The 22,174-nt window shown below is 32.0% G+C and overlaps 1 protein-coding gene across 2 annotated transcripts in view; it reads left to right on the plus strand.

Moving 5' to 3' along the window:
- The window catches only part of LOC149533928 (UDP-glycosyltransferase 83A1-like), a 289,355-nt gene that overhangs the window by 219,533 nt on the left and 47,648 nt on the right, over positions 1 to 22,174 (plus strand). Inside the window, exon 3 of one of the 2 annotated variants that reach the window (XM_089804407.1) lies at positions 1,172 to 1,192. The exons of the other annotated variant lie outside the window; for it this stretch is intronic. The gene's annotated coding sequence lies outside the window, so the exon portion shown is untranslated. Of the gene's footprint in view, positions 1 to 1,171; positions 1,193 to 22,174 lie in introns of those variants that run through there. 2 annotated transcript variants of the gene reach the window in all.

The following is a 22,174-nucleotide window of genomic DNA, read 5'->3' on the forward strand; positions in this document are numbered from 1 at the left end:
AGTTCAAGTTCCAAGCATCAAAAAATCTTAGTTGGTGCCAAGTGACATAGTATGAGTCAAGTACCAGTATTTCAATAGTGTCAAGTTGTTGCATTATTGGAAATGTCAAAGATTTTCCAAATCTGAGCCAATAGAGTTGTTACCTTGAATTTTGTGAACAAGTTAGAGGATAAGGATGATGAGCTAGTGGCAAAAAGTTCCATGGAAACTATTTTTGAGTTAAGTCAAAGGGATTATTAAAGAAGTTTCTAGAAGGAACAAAATATGGTTTAGATTCAATGAATCCTGCCTAATCCATTCCTATAGAAATTAAAGGATGGAAGAATTGAGTGGGAAAAGAAAGTCCATAACTTTTATTTAAGGATTCATAGACCAAGAAGCAAGAGCTTCTAGTGTGCCAAATTGCAAAGTGGCTAAAGGGTGTCAAGGAGAAGACATCTAGGAGAAGGAAGAATAGAGCATAAAGACACTACTTCAATGAGTGGTCAGGAAGAGATGATTGCACTGGTACGTTGAGCATAGAGACTCAAGGAGACAAAGCTTGTAAGAAGAAAAAGTTGTCAAAGCTATAGTGATTGAAGACAAGGAAATGTCATTCTAGCTGAAGACGTGATATGAGATCTGTAAGATAAGTTGTATACTCCATTCAGGTCAAAACCCCTTATTGTTACTCTCTAGCAATTGTATCAATCAAGGTAAAGGAAAATCCTATGGACTTAGGTTCGTGTAATAGCCATTTGTAAATCCTTTAATAGGGTGGCATTCCAAGTGAATGTTCTAAAGTCCTCTAACCAGCCCACTTCTAACAGGGTGGTTAAATCCTCCAACCAGGTCACATTTAATAGTGTGTTGTAAGCTTTTAATAGGGCAAGCCTTTCACAGGGGATCACATCAAAAGAGTGAGAATTGAGTAGCATGTTACTAGAGGTTTTTCCCAAATTAGGTTTCCACATAAATCACTATGTTATGTGTTGATCTTTTCATGTGTTATGCTTGCATATTGATTTATAGTAACTTGTTGAATAGGAATGTTTTAAGCTTGGATGAATGAATGGTTAAATGGGCTCACTAGAATTAGTGAAAAAGTTTGAATAGGAAAATTGGACCTTGAATAAATATTTCACCCCCCTAGTTATTCTTAAGCATTTCTAACAATTCCAATTTCTTTCAGGCACAATGGCCTCCGTACATAAGATGTATCTATCCTTGAAAATATCATTGTTCATGGTCTATGATGGAATGAATCTAGGAGTAAATATACACACTCCTCAACATACAAGCTGACCAATTTAAGTTTAGATTGTTCAACAGTTTGTGAAGCTTCTTCTTCATTTACTTGAGCAATTATGTTTCCTTGTTCTTGCACCATTCTTATGAATTCAATTCCTCAAACAAACTCTACAGTTGAAAACTCTACATGCTTAATCTCTTGGCTATGAATTCTATGCATGTTGTACTTATAAAATTTATTACATTTGTTAGATTGTGGTGACTGATCAGGAAAGTACTGTACATACTTCATAATTAGTGGGGTTACTATTCGCCAATTGTTTTGGTACTATTCACCATTTGTAGATTCATCACTAAAGTTATGGCTAATTATGGCCAAAATGTTATAACCCCAAAGTGGTTTAATACTTGTATAAAAGGGTTTAGGGTTGGTTATTTTTCATTATGTTGTGATGCAAAATTGGTTCTTGTGGCGGTATTGAGCTGTAAGGGATTACAGATTGTAATCAGGTTGTAATCACTAGATTGTAATAAGATCGGACTTGCTATTTGGTGGACGTAGCCCAGGGATTGGGTGAACCACATTAAATCTTGGTGCCTTGTGCTCATTTCTGTGTGATCTATTATTTTTTGTTATTGATTATATTTGCATGTAGTTTTTATTTCTATCCATGGTTTATCCTAACAACATCTTCTTTTTAATAGTAAATTGAGAAATATAACAACATTTATGGTGTCTTTATGTCAACATGCATGAGTTTTCTCAAAAATTTTGAAAGTGTCAAATTCTACTTGTACTACCATTCTTTCAAAATATTTGCTTGTAATTTTTAGTAGTATATCTCTATTTAGTCATCATGAACTTGTAATAGTCACTTTTATATTAATATCCTATGTTGTGACTCTACGACCACTACATGATGCTTAGCTTGTAGGACACTTTTATCATTTTAAGTTCTAGCTAGTGACTATGTGACTTCCTTTGGTTGCCACTTCATTTTCCATCTTTCTATTTACCCTTTTGAGCCTATCACCTAGCAATTACTTCTTCTAAGCCCTTATTGTTATTTCACATCATATTCTATTCTTCAAACATTTAACCTCATGACTAAGTTTCTTCATAAAATTTGGTAGTTCTATACTGTATCGCACATGGTCATGCTCTAATCTGAACATTAACATTTCTTATTTGCAACCATGGGAAACCCTTTTATAACTAAGAATTCACAACATCACTACCTTCATTCCTTTTTAAAATTTTATTTGCATGACCACATGATCATGTTACCACTTGTGAACTTTTAGTTATTTTTCCAACTCATAATCTTCCACTTGGCTTAAATTTTTATGTGTCTGACTCTAAAATAAAAGGACCCTTCAAAGGATTCTAACCTTTTCACTAGGTTGTGACTTTATTTGAATCATCATCTCTTAATCGTGCAACCACATGATTGAGCACTTTTTATGTTCTCCTTAACTACTTTACCAGGTTGCATCTTAAGTTTTTCATATTCTTTCTAATTGTGTGACCATGTGAACAAACACTAACTTAATTTGTTATAACTGCATTACATGATTGTGTCTTATATTTCTTGTTACCATTTAAATCTTATGACCATGTGATTGAACAATATTCAATAGCCTCTCAAGCTTGTAGTACAATCACATCTTATTTCCTTTTTTCACTTCTCAACCTTACAATTGCATGATCAAAGGTTTTGACTATATGCACTGATAGCTTTTTCCTTTCATAGTCATCTTTGAATGCTATACTTTTTAGCCTCAGATTGTGCAACCAGTTAGTCATTGAGTCACTTCACTAGTTCAACCTTATGATCCTTAAGTAGCAAAACAATGATTGACACCTTTTAACCTTGGGCATATAGTTGTACCATAACTTCAATGTTATAACCCATACATCTTCTTAGATTCCTCTACATGGAAAGCTCTATAAATTGTAAGAGGGTCACAACTGAGTGATAACTTCTTTTCACACAATTACTACTTGAACTTCTAATACTTCTTTGAACATCATGACCATGTGATTGCTTCTTCCTTAACCGCTTCACCAATTTTCTTTATAAAATCACCTCATTCAACTAACCACTAGGACCAAGTGATCAGAGGTATTCTTGAATTCTTCACATAGTTGCAACATAAAAATGCTAAGAGCTAAACTATGTAGCAACCTTGTGATCACCTTGGTTAAACAACCGCGCATTAAAATTTTCAAATGACTTTTATAAGTGCAAAAACACATTTAAAACAAGAGGAGGGTTTTAATGAAAACAAGGGTATGGATTATGAACTAGGGATTTTTCTAGTGAAACTTTTTTTTATAAAATTAAAAAACCCTAACTCCTTAGGATAAGAACTAGGTTTTCACTACAAAATATAGGCCAACAACACTTTGAGAGATATTTTTGTGGATGCATTTGGTATAACTAACTTAGATGTTCAGCATCCTATTCTAGATCAATTATTATATATTGCTGATAAAGTCTAGGTAGAAGATATAGAGACCAATGATAAACTCATGCAATGGTGTCAAAGAAGGTTTGAACATAATTTTTTAGTGACAGTCTCCACATATTTGTAAATAGATAAGAAAAGCTTTCAAAATTAGTCATCAAATTTGAATTATTTTTTAAGACTATTCATTTATTGTACATGAAGTTGAGTGATGTTAAAGTTTTTAAACTAGAAAATCTATGTTCTATTGATTTATCAAATTTAGATATGAGGGAAAGTGTTGTTTCATTGGCCAAGAATGCAAGTTCAAGCTCACTCTCATTTAAGAAGTTGATAACTAGCCAACAAAGTTTAGTCGAGCTCATGGCTAAGTATATTGAGATGAGAAACAAGTTGATCTTAATCAAATTCTAGTTGTTATGTCATTTAGAAATCATTGAAAATGAATAATCTATTGCACACAATATTTTGAAGAAATATATTCATTTTGTACATGTTGAAGTTTTTATTGATCTAGCTACTAAGCTAGAAATACAGTTTCAAGTTTGTGAGAAGATACTTGAGAACAATTGAATATAAGATATACAGACATTGTGGCAAGCCATAAACAATTTTTTGATAAGCATCATCTAATGCCATCAGTCCTAAGCCATGATTGATAAAAATAAGGGGGAAGTAGAAAGAATAAAGGAGGAACTAACAACAAGCAGATGTCTAAGGCATCAAAATGTACAAAATATGATTATAATCTTAAGGGGAGTATGCATGAAAAAGTGTTTTTACCACTAATTTCAAAGGGGGGGATTTTTGATCTCTAATCATCTGTCATATATTAGTGTCCAAACACTTAGTCATTTTCTAGACAAGGATGAATGGTCATCACTGTCAACATGTCATCTAGTAAAGGTCGACCATAACAAAGGACTTGTTTCTTTTTCATAACATGCCAAATAGTTTAGTGATTGGAGAGCACCCCAATGGAGACTAAGCATTTATGTAAGCTAGGTTATTTTAATAGAGAGCAAGTAAATTAAGAAGATAGTTTTTCCAAGAAAACAAAGAAACACATACATATAGAAGTTGAGTGCAAGTGTGAATGACAATGACAACCGAGTGTTAGCATATTCAAATGTCAAGTAGTTCAATTTGCCCATATGAGTTTTTAATTGCACAAAAAAATATGAATACAATTTTGGATGAATTTCATATAATATTTAATTTTTTTAGAGATAGTCAAGAGAGATATTATGCATTGTCACAGAAGGTAATGATCTTGAGGAATGCAAATTAACCGATCAAAAATTTAGATATAAATTGAAAAAGATGACAAATTGTAAACCATCAATTAATATCTAGAACTTTCACAAAACATCTATTTAAGGGAGATTCTAACCCTAGAATCATGGTATGTGATCGAGTGTGTGTGTGTGTGTGTGTGTGTGTGTGTGTGTGTGTGTGTGTGTGTGTGTGAGAGAGAGAGAGAGAGAGAGAGAGAGAGAGAGAGAGAGAGAGAGAGAGAGAGAGAGAGAGAGAGAGAGAGAGAGAGTGATGAGAAGAAGAGAGAAAGGACGAAATAGAGAAAGAAAGGATAAGTTTGGAATTACTTTAGACAAGGGAAATCAAATAAGTCAAGAACTAAAAGTAGATATTAGATTGAGAGATCAAATCAAAGATTGAACAGAGGAGATCCAAAATTAGGTTGCAAAGAAAATTGAGGGTCAAGTATTGAATCAATTTTGAATCAGGGAAAATATCTTAACCAAGTGCCCATAAAAAGTCTATATAAATAAAAATGACCCATGAAAATTTCTATTAAGATGATCAAAGAAAAAGAGATGGGGAGTGGAGAGGGTGTGGTGAGTGGGAAAGACAGATTCAAAAATTAAAGAGGAAATAGGCCAGAATCATCTAGATCTGGTGATCAAGAAGGGAAGACTATGGACTCTAGAAAGGAGATGGATCCTGATGAAGGTGGGACAATAGAGGATCTAGGGGGTTCCTAGGTCTATTTTTTTGGACAAAAAGTGGTCCTTTTTGTTTCACATCAAGCAGATAGCTAAGTCCTCCTTTCTTCCAGTTAAGAATATTTCATCAATTGAGCAAGGTATGTTAACATTGGAGATCCCAAGTCAAATCATATATATAAATATTTATAGAATGGTTCTGACTTTGGTGGGGAGTTTTATAGGAGCCTTGCCCAATATTGAGGTTGTTTGTGCCTTTGTTCAAAGGAAATGGGTTTTAGAAGGCCAGGTAGACATTGCCGCTATGGCTAAAAGATATCTCTCCTTTAGCTTTTCTTATGATGAAGATAAGTGAGAGATTTTTTGCAATGGTCTCTAGGTTGTGGGTAAACATACCTTGATTCTACATAAATGGTCACCAAATATGAACTCTCATGATGAATCTAGGATTAAAGCACCAGTATGGAAATAAACTGATAGGGTTACTTCTTGAATTTTGGTTGGAGGATGTGTTTCAAGGTATTTCTAACACTTTTACTAAACTTCTTTCTATGGAACCAGTTATAGTGTCTAGAAGAAGATTGACTTATGCTAGAATTCGTGTAGGACTTTTTCAAGCAATGGATATGCCAAACGTTATTTCTCTCAAATAAAAACTAGGAACTTGGAAGAAAAAAATAGAGTATGAATTAATCACCTTTTCCTATTTTCATTGCAAAAAAAATGGTCATTGGGCAAAAAAATGTCCATCTTTGATTGAAGCTGGAAAAAAGTTTAAAAATTAGAACTAATAAGATAAGGGATTTCCCCAACAAACCATCTAGAAAGAGCATTAAAAAAGGTGATCTTAAGAGCAGCAAGGCTAGGGAATTTTGTTTACCTCCAATACCATCTAAAAAAGGTATCAAAGCTAGAGATGTTGGTCTATCTCCTACTTGTACAAGAAAACCCTCTATTGTGCAGAGAAGAATAGTGGAGACTAATATGAGTATAGTAGATAGTAGTCTGAGGACTATCTTAGATTCAAAATATTTCCATAAGAAATGAAGATTATATCATGGAATATCAAAGGATTAAATAATCATCACAACCAAAATATAGTGAAAAATACGATTAGGGATAACAAGTTAGAAATTATTCTTATTTAATAAACAAAAATGTTAAAGGAGAAAGTTGAAGGTCTTTTGGTTTTTTAGGGAGGTAAGATTATTGGTAGTGATTATAATGGGACATCAGGTGGTATGATAGTTTATTAGAATGACAAATGTATTAATGGGGAATTTATCTCTCAGAATAGAAATATGATGAGCATTAGATTTACCAATTCTAAGAATGGCTATTCTTGGATGCTCACTAATGTTTACACCCCCAACTCTAAATGGGGTAGAAAGACACTTTACAAAGCCCTTACCAATTACAGAAAAGATATTGCAAAGAAAAAAATTCTAAGGAAAATTAGATCATTATGGGGGATTTTAATGCTCCTTCGAAAGAGAATGAGAAGATGGGAGGAAGTCAGACTAACTTGGAGAATAGAATGGAGTTGATGGATTTTATTGATAGTCATCTCTTGCATGATATGGATTTGGATGGGGTCAATTATACTTGGACCAATCGAAGATCTAGGAAGGACCTCATCCAAGTCAAATTGGATAGAGATCTTATTAGTAGTGACTGGTTCTTAAAATATAAATATTCTCTTTTTGCTTAGGTTCAAGTTGGATCAGATAACTACCCCATTTTCCTTGTGGCTAATCTCTTAACATTTAATAAGAATTATCCCTTTAGGTCTGAAAAATGTGGACCCTTTATCCAAGGCTAGAAAACCTTGTTAAGGATTGGTGGAGTATTCTTGTGGAGGGTATAGCCATGTTCAAAGTTGTTAATAAGTTGAAAAATGTTTAAAGGAATATCAAAATATGGAATAAGGATACCTTTTGGAACATCTTTGATAATAAAATAAAGGTTATTAAGGAACTTAAAGAGATTTAGGATAGTATTCAAGTAGAAGGGTATGGGATAGTTTTGAGGGAAGAGGAGAGCTTGAAATTGATTGAGTTGCATGATATTATCATTAAGGAGGAGATGTATTGGAGATAATGGTTTAGAAAAGATTTTTTGAAGGAAGGGAATTGGAATACTAAGTATTTTCACATGACTACCTTGAAACATAGAATGGCTAATAGAATTACTAGACTTATTTCTAATGGGGCTCCTACTGAGGATGAGGAGGTTATAAAAAGGGAATCCATGGATTTTTTCAAGAATTTACTAAAAGGTGATGCCAATCTGGATAAGGATAAGTAGAAAATGTTTATTGATTGTATCCCAAAATGTACATCAAAGGATCAGAATAAATTCCTCACTATTATTTCATCTAATGATGAAATTATCAAGGTTTTCTTCTCCTTTGATGGAGATAAGGCTCTAGGTCTAGATAGGTTCCCCTTCATTTTTTTTCCATAGGTATTGGTGTATCATCCAAGAATATGTTTTTAATGGGGTTAAGGAGTTCTTTAGATCAAGAAAAATCCTCAAGGAGCTGAATGGTACTTTCCTTACTTTGATTCTTAAAAAGCTTCGTGTTGATTGCATGGAATAGTTTAGACTAATCAGTCTTTGTAACTCCTTTTATAAAGTTATTTCTAATATGCTAATGCTTATAATTTTATGTGTTCTTCCTACTATGATTTCTAGATAGCATAATGGGTTTGTTCCTAGCAGGCATATTTTTAAATCTATCATCTTAGTGCATGAGAATATTTATTTCCTTATATATCCAAGAGATTTGGCTTTCATCTTAAAATTGACTTATCTAAAGCTTATGATAGCGTGGATTGGATCTTTTTACAAATAGGGTTTCAAGCTTTTGGTTTTAGTAAGAGATTCTTGGAGTTAGTCCTTATGCTAGGTTCTTCTGCCAACTTCTCTATTCTTGTTAATGGTTCTCCAACTCCTTTTTAATAGGCTTCTCTATCTTGAGGCAAGGGGATCCACTTTCTCCTATCCTCTTCATTCTCATGGTTGAATGCTTAGGTAGATTTGTGGAAAAAATGGTGTTGGTGTTGGCTTTTGTTGGGCTCAAACCATTGTCAAAAGACCTAACTTGTTCCCATCAGCAATTTGTGGATGACTCTATTATGATGGTAGAAGATTCTATTAGGAATGTGAGAAATATCAAGAGAGCTCTTGAGGATTATGGGAAAACATGTGGAAAAATTATCAACTAGAACAAAAGTGTGATATATTTCATCAATGTCAATGATAATAGGTAGAAAAAAATTAAAAGAATTATTGGTTGTGAGATTGGTACCTTAGTGGGCTCTTATCTTGGTTTACACCTTTTTCTAGACCCACATGAGATATTTTGGAGTTCTTTGATTGATAAAATTCATTCAAAGTTAGCTGGATGGAAAGGGTTTGATGCAAGGATGAGGGAGATAATACGTTTTTGTTAAAACAAAAACTCTCAAACTAGGCTAGGCTTCTTGCAAGCCTACCTAAGTATACCATATGCTATCCCTTTCAATTCTCTAAGGCTAAAGACAAGGTGAATGACCTATTCCTTGTGCCACTTTCACCTATTCTAGTTGTCTCTACCTATACCTTCACAAAATCACACAACAACTGCTCACACCTCACCACACAACACCTCCATCACCTTGCACCTCCAAGATCTTTCCTAACACCATATCACTATAAGCTTCCAAAGGAATTAACTTGTTGCCAATATAATTCCTTCACTATTCATAAGGTTATAGACACCTTAGAGGCTTCAAAACATCAATACAAACTACTCTATTTAATAGCCTACCTTGGAATGAAGGTTAAGAACTCATCTATCAATAATAAAAATAGATTCTAATACCTTTTACTACACTTTTTATTTTAAAATCAAAAATTTGAGATTCTAACTGTTAAATCCAATAAACAATCTACATGCCCAAGTCTAAATAGAGAAGTCTAAGAACACATCTATTCTATGAGGCCTCATCTCGGCCCTTCGTAGCCTTAGTTGTTACTTTACCATTTTGATACTCGTGACTCCAAATGTCGAGACATCATCTAATGCTTAGAACATATTATATTATTTCATGCTGTGTGATGTTACTTTCAGATATATTTGATGTTTATCATTTAATGTTTCATGTATATGTATGTTGATGAAATTAGTAAATGTAGGATTGATACTTTGATTTAAGAGATTTTAAATGGTTAAGAATTAAGTAGGATGAAAGAAACCCTAATTGATGTATGTTTGAATTTATGATGCATATATGTATATATATATATATATATATATATATATATATATATATATATATATATATATATATATATATATATATATATATATATATATATATATATATATATATATATATATATATATACATGTGTTTTTGCTGGACTACTGATGTGTGCAATGAGTGTGCAGATATTTTAGCTGAGAAAATTGACAGAGGAACAAAAATGATCTCTATGTGCTAATTGTGGAAACCTTGTTGTTCGTAATTCAAGTATTTTAATTGTGAGATGTATTTATGTATCTTTTTGTGTTCAGTAAATGTTAATGTTCGTAATTGTGTTCTTATAGTGTCGCTTGACACTCGTGAATTGTTTATGTTCTTCAGTGTGCTGATTAGGGTTAGCTGTGTAACCTTTGGACCTAGGTCAGATTTAGTTAGTGTCAGTTTGCTAATTTGGTTCTTAATCGAGTTTCGTCACCCTAATTCGAATTAGTTCTTAATCTACATTTTAGAGCTATTAGTTGGTCCTAATTATTTCCTAGCTTTTGTTTGGCTCTAAACCTATTCCTAAGGCTTTAAAACATGAAATAATTATACCCAAGGGATATGGGTATGGGTTGGGGGTCTTTTCCAACCCCTAAGCCCCTTTTTTTGACTTTTGAGATCACTCAAAAAGTCTCATTTTACCTATGTGCGAAAATTGCAAGTGGTTACCATGAGTTTCCTTACCTCACCTCCACTTAGTGTTTAACCATAGTGTGGGTTGAGTTAGGAGCTTCTAGATTTGTAGGTGGGTGGGAGAAGTTATTGTTTTTGGTTGGTGGTTGAGTTTGAGGCTTATTTAGAGGCCCTTATAGGAGAAGTAGAGGTTGTTACCGAATCTCTACTTTTAGAGAGGAGTCTTGGAAGATTGAAGACAAGGAAGGAAAAATTCTTCTCAATTTGATCATTTACCATAACCTCTTTGTGAAGGTAGGAGTTCTTCATCCCCCTTGTTCAAATTTTTCATGCTTGTTTCATGCTTATGCTACATTGTTGATGTTTGAATTCTTGTATGATTGTGGGTATGTTGGGAAGATTTGAAAACCATGTTTTTTTGAAAGTTTTCTTTTCTTGTTTATGTTTGAATTTTGAGATTTTCTTGCATGGGTGTTTTGGCATTACTCACCCTTGGAGAGGGCAGAAGTGGCCAATTTCAAGAAAGGTCCTTTTAGTTGGACTCCAACAGTGTAGAGTCTCTTCTCAAGATGAGAAGAGGGAGAGAGGGTAGGGTGTTATGGGCCCCTACCAGTCATCGCAAACCTCGTATGAGTATCGCATGTTAAAATGGAAGAACGGAAGTTCTTGGCTTATAGCCCCGATTGGGCATCTATTTTGGTATTGTGCTTGACATCTCCTATTGAAAAAATCCACCTTTCCCTAATTTTGATTCATTTTGAATCCTATTGTGAAAACCTTGTATGAATATGCATGTTTGAGTTGTATCTTGGTCATGCTTGTTGTCACCTGATCGGATTTTGTTCCCTCCTTGGTTTTCTAGAAATGTGTTGCAAAAATTGTTATGAATCCCTTGCTGAGGGTCATGAAGAAAATTCAATTAAATTGTTGTAATTTGGGATTGAAATCCTATGTAACTATTTTTTCAAACTATGTTGTAATGGCAACGATGCCAGGTTTTCTTCCTGGTTCTTTCCCAGCTAAGCCTTTGAATTAGGTTTGCCAATAAAAAGGTGGTTGAGTTATATTGCTTATTGTGTGATTTAATAGTAAAATTTTCAATTAGATGGATGCACATCAAAAATAGGATGGAAATGATGTTGATTTAATAAGGCAAATATTCAGGTTTCCTTATATGTTCAAAAAGAAAATAATGGCTAAGGTTGACATGTTTCAATTCAAGTTGTAAAGGAGATCAAATAAATATGGTGTTTTTGTGACACAAACTATTGTATCAATGTTTAAATCTATTCAAAAATAATAATAATATACTTTAAAAAAAAATATGCATGGCTTTATAATCTATACTTATAAAAAAAAAAAAATTTAAAAGTGTACCAAGAGAGCAAAAAAAAAACTCTCTGCCTTTTGTATGGGAAGAGCAATTTAAATGGCCCTTGGTAACAGAGAATCAAAAGATTCCCTAAAAATCCCTTTTTCTTTATTGTAAAGTTATATTTGAATAAAGAAAATAATAATAAAATATTTATATTAAAAAAAAAAAAATTAAAACTTAACAAATATCCTAATATCTTCTCACCTAATAAAGTTTTTGTCTTTATTTCTTACCCATCTTTCCCTTGGGCGTTACTTTTGAAAATGCATAAAAAAAAGGATATTATAAAATTAAAAAAAAAATTATTAATAACAAATTGTCATCATGAAGATGATGTCTTCTGTTCCCTCCTTAAGAATTCGCTGACCTTGGCTTTTCGGTTAAAGTGTTTTGAATTTGCAAAAAAATTAATGCAAATTTCTTACATGGGCAGCCATCTTGGGTTTAAGTGACACTGACGCAAGGTCAGTACTGGGGCAGCGCGCTTAACAAGCGCTTAGGGAAGCCCAAGGGTGAGGGGAGACAGATGGGACAGGAGGTAGGGTGTAGGGGGTCATGGTAGAGTAGAGTGTAAGGATAGTTAATAGGTAGATTTAGTTAGTAAGTTAGGTTAGTATTATATGATTATGATAGTTAGTTTTTGATTAATTTATTTATTAATTGTATTAGTTTGTAAGTTGTTTTAGTAGTTAGTTTAATTAATTTAATTTTTAAGTTATTTTAGATTTAGCATGTTAGTATTTAAGTTAGTTTAATTTATTAAAGTTTTAAGTTAGTTATTGTTTGTTATTTGTTAATTATTAATAATTTTAGTTAATTGTTAAATATGTTTGTTTTAATGCTAATTGTTTCAAGTATTTATTTTTAAATTTTATTATATATTTAGTAGTAAATTTTTATACATTTAAAAGTATTAGTAAATTTATTGTGGGCTATTATCATGTTTGATTACGTGAGTATATGTTAGATTAATAGAAAATGTTAAACTAATTTCTTTATCAACTAGTTAGATTTAAGTGTAATTTACATTGTTAATATCTTCACAGATGTTTTATTCTAAATAGCATTATGGGTTAAAAATAAAATTGAAATTTGAGTAAAACTAAATAAAGTATATATATATTTATGTTTGGGTAGATGTGTAAATTCTTTTAATTAGTTATTGATTTGATATACTCAAATTAATTTAAAGCGAACTCATCTCTATTGTTATTTAAATAATTTTTACAAATGTTTTATAAGTAGTGAAATAACATAACTGGGTCGATATCAGCTTAATAACGAGAGTATTAATTTTATAGTGTAGAGAATCTATACTTAAACTGTGATCATAACCTTATCAAACTTAGAGCTTTCTACTTATTAATTTTAAAAAAAATTGTGTTTTTGCCCATGTAGTTTGGGCATGACATATTCTCTCTAAAATCACTTAATCTCCAAAAAAATTAACCAATAAACTTCTAATAAAACCTTACCTTTCCAAAATCAATATCAAACCTCTAACTTTTGGGTTTCCATTCATTGGTAAATCAAAAAATTCCAAAACCCATGCCAATATCAAGATTTCCTTATTGAATAAGGTAACTTCCCCCACAAGTCCATTTATTTTCTTCTCTACTCTCCTCAAAAGTCCTCTATACTCTAAGAATGTATAGTAGTCTCCATACTAGTAAATCCAACCAAGACACTACCACAATTTTTGCAGAATGTTGATTCACAATTTTTTTATTGCGTATGGAAACAATTAATATGTTGATTCAAAACTTCTCTAATACAAGTAATCAATGTAAGGTTTTTGCTTAATGGGAAGGAAATCTAAAACATCTATGTTCCTTGTTAAATTCTCCCAAACTTTATATAACAAATGTATGCAACTATTGTGTTTAACAATTCTAAAAACTACAAATAATATGTTGCTCAACCTGTAAATACAAAGAACCATATTACTAACTCATGATGTCAAGTATATGTTGCATCCATCTTGATCCACACATTCAATAGCCTTCATAAGGAAGTTTAATAATCACCAAAACCATGAGACAATAAGGAAGAACATAAGGCTATAAATAAATATTAGAATATGCAGATTTCCAAAAAATAGACTTATATTATACAAATTTATCCATCATAATATGCATGTTACTATTCCAAGTTCCTTCTCCTTCTCTCTATCCTTTTCTAAAATTAAATTACATTGATTTATATCAAGAAAAAAAGACCTTTCATCTTCCTAAGAAGTTTGAACAAGATGAATGATTGTTCAGTTTCTAGACTTTGTCAATTTTTTTGCAAAGAAAGTTTGTTGACAACATTTCTTGGAAACTTTTTACATTTTTTCACATTTTGAATTTTATGTTATAATATATTTTCTAGGCACCTTAAAAGGTTTATCATCATCTTATGACATCTTAACACTATCATATATTGCATTTATGCTTTTGCATGGCATTTTCCCACTTTTTAATCACTATAACTCATAATACTTAAAACATGAAATAGGTCAAGATGACCTTAATTTGAACACCTAATAACATGATATGAAATAACTAATTCTGAATCTATCAATACTCAAAATATACTAAATAAGAGTGAACATTCCATGGGAGATGGTCTAAGTACCCTGCATCATACTCCCCTTGTTCAAAAAACTCAATTCCCTTGAGTTTGTTGATAGGACTTTGTCTGGTGTTGTCGTTGCCTCCTTGTTCACTTGCTTGGCACTTTGTCCAATCATTTCCCATTTTCTTTTACATCTTCACATTATTTTGAATGATATCAAACTCTACTATCTTTCTTCTAATCGTGATCTTCAATTTTTTAACTTTGTCTTGGTCTTAAGTAATGATCAACATTATGCCAATATCTGATAGCTTGTTTATCTAAGATACCTTGGCTCCAAATGAACCAATCTTCTTCATTTTCACCCAAGGTTTTCCTTGCCTTGGTGACACAAATATGATATATTGAATACTCATCATCCCCATTATCAACAATGGTGGCTTCTCCAAATTTATCAGTGGCTTCTTCTTGTTTTCTTGTACTTTGATTACTGACCATAAATAATTTATAATATGAGTCTATACCTACACTATTTGATGTCTTATTCTGATCAATCACCATCTTCATGTTATTTTGAATCTCATCTTTCTTGAAAGCTAGCTCTGCCATTTAATTCTTATTATTGCCTCCTGTTTATTTCTCATCTTTCTTATCAATGACATAAAAAAATTTAGCCTCTCTAATGGTTATGTTCCCATTCTTTACACAAATTGAGGTCTCGTCTACCTCTTCTACTAATTCAATCTTCAAATGATCATCCTTTATGTTGCTATCATCATTTTTTTCAGTCATATTTCTATGTGTCTTCTCCATGTTTCCTTCATACAACATCAAATTTTCTACCACGTCATGTGTTACCTCTTCTTATATGTATTCTTCTCTCTTGTTGTCCTCTATCTCATAGATTAGCTCTTCCTTTGGCTCTTCCATTTTTTCTAACTTGGTGACCATTTCTTTTCCATCCACTTGATACTATGTCTTCATATGTTCCTCAATCTGATTATCCTTTTGACTATCAACTTTCTTCTCAACTTTTTCCTACTACATTATTAACACCTCTAGTCTCCTTCCTCTTTTTTCATTCTTTTCTAATGCCTCCTTTAAATTTATGATTTCCTCTAACATGCTTTCCTCCTCTTCTTTCTATTTTCTCATTCTCTTTTCATCTTCCATTTGTCTTTTCAAGGTATCTCTATAGTATACCCATGCCTTCAATACTTCTTGTTTTTGTGTTGTCATCTTTATCAAAATTAACTACAAATATTTCTATGTCAAGTTATCAATCCCAATCAATAAACACAAACTAAATTCCTAACGGAAACAAATTCTTGTCCACTTCTACCAAACTTCTACAACTAGCAATCATACAATCAAACTTCTGTAATTAGCATAACTATGCCCTCAAATATGGTATAATCTAGCTCTAATTCCAAATATGATGCAAGGAATTGTGATCCAATATCCAAATCTACATAATCTTATATCATTCTTCATGAACATAGATTAGAGGCTCTCAATCTTCCTATACTCCAACAATAACAATACATTTCTAACTATCTTTCTCTAGACACACCACACGAATTAAAAAATGATTCAATTTAACATTCTTCTATTCTGGATAGACTCTTACTCAGAGATGCATAACTTTGAACGAAATTAAAATCTCTCAATCACTCCAGTGAAGATGGGCATAATTAGCATTAGAAAAACATATCCAAATTTGAAGGAAATCCAATAGTTCATTTAAGAGATATGGGTTTTGTACTGAGACCATTTTCTATCACACATACAACTAGAAACAATAACAACACTTTCCATTAGTAAAATCATCCGTAGATTACAAATATATGGCTCTCTAGCTACCACTAGAGAGGCATTTGGAAAATCTATCTATTCACTCCCTTCTCTATTATTCTATTTCTATCGATTCTCTACCTCTCCTATTACAATCATATCTATTTAATAGACCATGTTTCATGTTTACAAACCTTTCAATTACTCTATGACCATTCATATTCTCATGTTTAGAATCTTGATCACAAATATTTTGGAATATCTTTCTTAATACAATAATGTAGATTAATAAATTTCATCATCTTCCAAAATAACATAATGAATTTCTCATGACTTAATCCAAATTCTATGGTGGATGTAATGCCCCTACACTATGATCCCTCCTTAACCAAGCCGGTAAGGTTATTATTCTCAAATCCACTTTATAGGATTTTTTTTGGTATGCTTTGAGTGTTTTTAAGATCCCAATGAAGTTTTCTTTGGAAATTGAGAAAATTCAAAAAAAATTCTCATGGATAGTTATGGAAAAGAAGAAAATATTGGCTTTGATTGCATGGTAGGTAGTTTGCATGCCTTTCAATAAAGGCGGCATTGGCATTAGAAGAGTTTCTTCTATGAATTATTATTTTCTTGCCAAGATTATATGGAGATGACATAAAGAGGAAGGAGAGTGGAGAGAAATTTGGAATGATAAATATAATAGGGAGAATCAAGATCTTAATCTCTTCCTTAACAATGAGACTTTACAAGGGTGTTCAATGATTTGGAAACATGCACAGAAAAATAATCAGATTATCAATAAAGGGGTTAGATGGAAGGTGGGAAATGGGAGGACTATTATTTTTTGGGATGATATTTGGATTCTTGATCACTCCCTCAATTCTGATCAAATATGGAATGGCTTTATGGAACAATGCAAGAACCTCTTTGGAATTTTTGTTGAGGACTATTGGGAGGAGCATAATTGGGTTAACCTCAATAAACTAGATAAAAATGTTAATGATCTCAACAAGATTTTGAATGCTATCATTTTAAGCCAAGAGGAGGATGCTCTCATATGGAAATATAATCCTAATGGGTTATTTTTGGTGTCTTCAGTGTCTACTAATGTTGTTAAAGAGCATCAAGAGCCTTTCTAGGCCAAAGCTTGGTTTAGAGGTATGACTCCCAAAGTTAACATTTCTTTTGGATTCTTTTGTAGGATAAAATTAGGAAAATAAACAATTTGTTGAAGATAGTGTTTAACATTATCAATAGATGTTATCTCTCTAAGGAAGCTGGTGAATTAGTTAACCATATGACTATTCATTATCCTTATACTAGAAGATCATGGGAAAATATCTGTGGCTTGTTGAATATTGGCTAGGTTTCCCCCCTTACTATTCAAGATTTTTTCAATGATTGGAAGTCTCTCTCTACTAATACTTTGGTTAAATGAGGTTGTGGAATTTCATCCTCTTATTCCTTTTTTGGGGAATTTAGAAGGAACAAAATGATAGGGTGTTTAGGGTTAAAGAAGCTAATTTAGGCCAATTGTTCTGCAAGATTAAGAACATGGTATTTGAGGATATTAGATTTTGTGGAAAAGGGCACCAACCTCAAAATGATTGGGAAGAATCAGTGCTTCAAAACTAGAATTTGGATGATCTTACTTTAGTGCAAAATGGTCCTAACCTTAGGGATTTGGCAAAATGGGATTGTCCTCCAAAGGATTGGTATAAGATTAACTTTGATGGGGCTTTGAATGGAAACCCAGGAATAGTGGGTTGTGGTGTCATCATTAGGAATATGAATGGGGATAGATTAGGTGGAATGACCATTCCTATTGGGTTTCAAACTAACCATGTGGTAGAAGAAAGTGTGGCCCTCTATGGTCTCAGCTAAGCTAAAAGTTTGAATTTGAATAAGATCTAGCTTGAGGGGGACTCCCTTAATATAATAAATTTCCTTAATAAAGTTACTAATCTTTCTTGAACAATTAATGATATTATAGGCAAGTCCATTGATCTTATCAACTCCTTTGAAAATTGTGTTGGCACTCACAACTATAGAGAAACTAATCAAGTTGTTGACTGGGTGGCTAATGTGGCATGCAAGAGTGCTGAAAAGATAATTTAGAATCAAAGTGATATTATTACTATCAAGGGGCTTTTATTGATTGAGCATGACAAAGCTAGAAGTAAACAGAAATGTTTCATTAATGATGAATATGCCATCAACAATTAATAATGGTATGGGCAAGATTGAGAAGCAGTGAGTTATTATGAGAAGGATAATGTATTGTTATTCATTACCACACAGATTGTGTGTCTTTTTTCCCACTAAAATCCTTAGCTATGATTTTGACTCTGATCTTTTATTGCAATGGTTGTTTTTGAGAAGTGAGAACTATTGTTCTAGTGGGAAGAAGATGGGAGGAAGGAGAAAGAGAATTGAACTCGCAAGTTGCAAAGAGTGGAAGAAGAGTGAGATTTGGGACATTCTAGAGCAAGGGAATTTAATAGGATATATGGAGAAATTGAAAACTAGTAACCCTACCATTACCTGATAATTCATCAAAACTTGGAAACACAAGAGTATATTGGTGGGTAATCAGCGGATGGAGGTTTCTAAAGATATTATCGCTAAAGCAACAAGACTTGGCACAAACGGTATTAACTTCTATTTGGATAGGAAGCTTTCATATCAAGCAGTTGAAGAGTTTATGGAAATGGCTCAGAAGCACAATAAGTTAGTGAAAAATGATAATTCATACTTTAGGCCAAGCTCCATTTCTCTCCCTTGGAGATTGTTTATGCTTGTGGTGATAGAATATCTTACTTTAGATGATTTCTTTACTAAGATATATGGTCACCATTTCATGGTGGTTAACCATTTTAGGCATAGGGTTAGGATAAATTTACCCCTCTACCTTAGAAAATCTTTGGGTAATAATATTTTAGCCATTCAAAATGATCTTGAGGGTGATCATTCTTTTCATGAGGGGTTAATGGTTTTAGTAATGAACCTTTTAAAATCCAAAAAAAGTGGAGAGACCCCTATAGAACAAGAAATCTTTAGATTGTGAGATGGAGAGAAGTGAACCAAAAAAGGAATTTGATGAGGATATAGAGGATAAAATTACTAAGGTTGAAATAAGGAAGAGGAAGAAATGTGATCTAGGGAGTTCTTCCACGAAGAAAAGGAAGGAAACAGAGATTGATTCTGAACAAGATAGTGATTACGAAGAGGAGAAGGAAGAGGATATTTTGAAGAGAGGAACATTGGGTAAGGTTTCAAGAAACAAGGGGAAGAATGTTGAAAAGGATTATGTCCCCTCTGATGATGAACTCTTAATTCATAAGGTGAAAAGAAAAAGGAAAAAAGGTGTTTTCCCAAGATGTGGATGTTGAGAAAGAATTTAAGGAGATGGTTCTAGGTAGGAACATGACTAGATAGAGGAGACATGAGGACTACCTTGAGCACAATAGGGATGAAAAAGACTAGGGTTTTCTAAAGGGAATCTTTGGTAACCCATGGATAATGGTGAAGGATATTGGCACTCTAAAGAAGAAAATGTAGGAAATCTCAAGGGATTTTGATCAACTTAATGAGAACACTAGGCTAGCACATTAACATATATTCTAAGGTTATAGGAAACACTAAAGAGGTAAAGAATTTGATGAAATGTGTGCCATCAACTGAATCCCAAAAAAAAAAAATTTAGATCAGCTAGACAAATATCTTCAAAAAATAATGGATGGTCTAAATACTAGAGTTTGATGAAATGTGTGCCCTTAGTTTTGTATTGTTCATTGTTGTAAGCTACCATAAAGAAGTCAAAACTTCAATTCATTAATTCAATTAAAAGATTGAAAAATAGTAACATTTAAATTGTAAAGTTAAAAATATGGTATATAATATATATAATAAAATATCTAATTAATTAATTTTAATTAGTCAATTAGATAATATTTCATCATTAGTTAATTAGTTAACATTAATAATTAATTTATTAATAAAGTTACAAATAGTCAAGTTCCACCCCAAATGGTAAAAAAATGTTTAAGTTTGCAAAGAATGCAGAGAATTAGAATTATCAAAAAAATAGATTTAACAAAGGATAGTGTAGTTAAAATAGTTTTAAAAATTATGAACTAAAACCAAACAAAATGTAACATCAAGTTCATGAAACATTTTATTTTAGTTCCAATAAGCCAATTCAAAATTCCTATTACAATGTGGAAGATTCAAAATTTTGGAATGAATTTTTTAAATCTAAGATGCCAAATGAACCGCTTTTTTATATTTAAGTGGTTGCACTAGAATATTTCAAACAAAAATCAAGATTCAAAACCTAAGAAAATGCATTCCCATGTTTTGTGTAGAATCTTAATTTTGCAAAGCTTTTCATTTCAATATTTCAAAACATTGTTGAATTTCTACCAACAATTTACAATGGATTCCTCTATTTGAAAGAGATTTAATCTTATTTATTAATATAGCCAAATCCCCTGAGTTTTTTATCAAAATGATTTACACTCTACTTGTTTGTAAATCTATTGTAGAAGATGCTTAGAGAATGAATCACAAGGAACAACATGAATTAAAGGGAGTAAAAAGAAGGGGTAGAGCTCTATAGGCTAGGAAATGTATATATGATTTTTTTGTATATATAAGGTGTAGTTCTCTTCAAACAAGTATATGCAAAAAAAAAAAAAATTCTCTAATTTTAAAAATGTTATAGATGATATGTCTACCTGGTTGATTAATAATGAAATATTACTTTTCGATGTGCATTTTCTTTGTTATAAAAACACAAGGTTGACCTTATTAGAAATCAATAGTTTGTTTCTCTGGTCAAAGCTTCCCTATAAAATCTTGACCTTTTTGAAAAAATTACATATTTTTGAAGAGGACTCTCTCCTCTAGTACTAAATATAAATTTTAGGCCTATTTAATCTTATTTGCTCTCTTTTTCAACTTTTTGAGGTAGTATATTCTCAAATATTAAAATATATAGCCTTATAATATTTTGAAATTTTAACATATTATAACTAATCAAAAAATGATTAATTTATTAGTAAAAAAATGATTAATTTATGTAATGATGATATTGAATCCAATATATATAAATGGATAAAGTTTTTTTTAAGCTATATTTTGATAAAGAAATGAGATTTGACCAAAATAGATCTAGAGGTCCTAAATGGTGACATGAATCTGTGTTTTTAAACAAAGGAATATATGATTACCATACAATGGGCATGTTGTACAAATGGTCTAGGATGTAACATTTGTGATTCAACATAGTGTTGTCAAGAAGTCATCTAAAATTATTGGAACCACAAGTTGTGTTTCTCAAATGCAAGAAGGGTTACAAGGCATATACTATTAGAAATAAGAAATACTGAGATGGGTGGGGGTGAATTAGTACTCCAAAAACTTTTTCCCAACTATGTATATATCTTTACAACTTGATAGTATGCACATGTGAATATATACAAAAGTAAACACAGAAATAACATAATCCAACTCATAGTTTAACACCATTATTGTTAACTAGGGAAATTGTAGCCAAGGGAAAACCACCAATGGGGATGGTACCTCAAAAATGATCCACTAATCAAAAGTTTCTTGTGAATGAAATTGACCCTATTAGGAATCTATTAAATTTATATATTTTCTTAGTCCTTGTTAGAGGACTAGGAATTTTTAGAAGCCTCAACCCTATTAGGAGTTGTTATTTCAGTTACAAAAAGTATGCAAGATGAGCCCACTTCTCAAACATGCAATTACAATGATATTTTGTACACTAAAGGAATGAATACATAAACCTTTTGGCAATGTTGATATTTTCCATATTTGGTTTT

The sequence above is a fragment of the Cupressus sempervirens genome, chromosome 10, assembly GCF_028749045.1.
Source record: "Cupressus sempervirens isolate cs-2001-9-10 chromosome 10, ASM2874904v1, whole genome shotgun sequence".
Classification (NCBI taxonomy): Eukaryota; Viridiplantae; Streptophyta; class Pinopsida; order Cupressales; family Cupressaceae; genus Cupressus; species Cupressus sempervirens.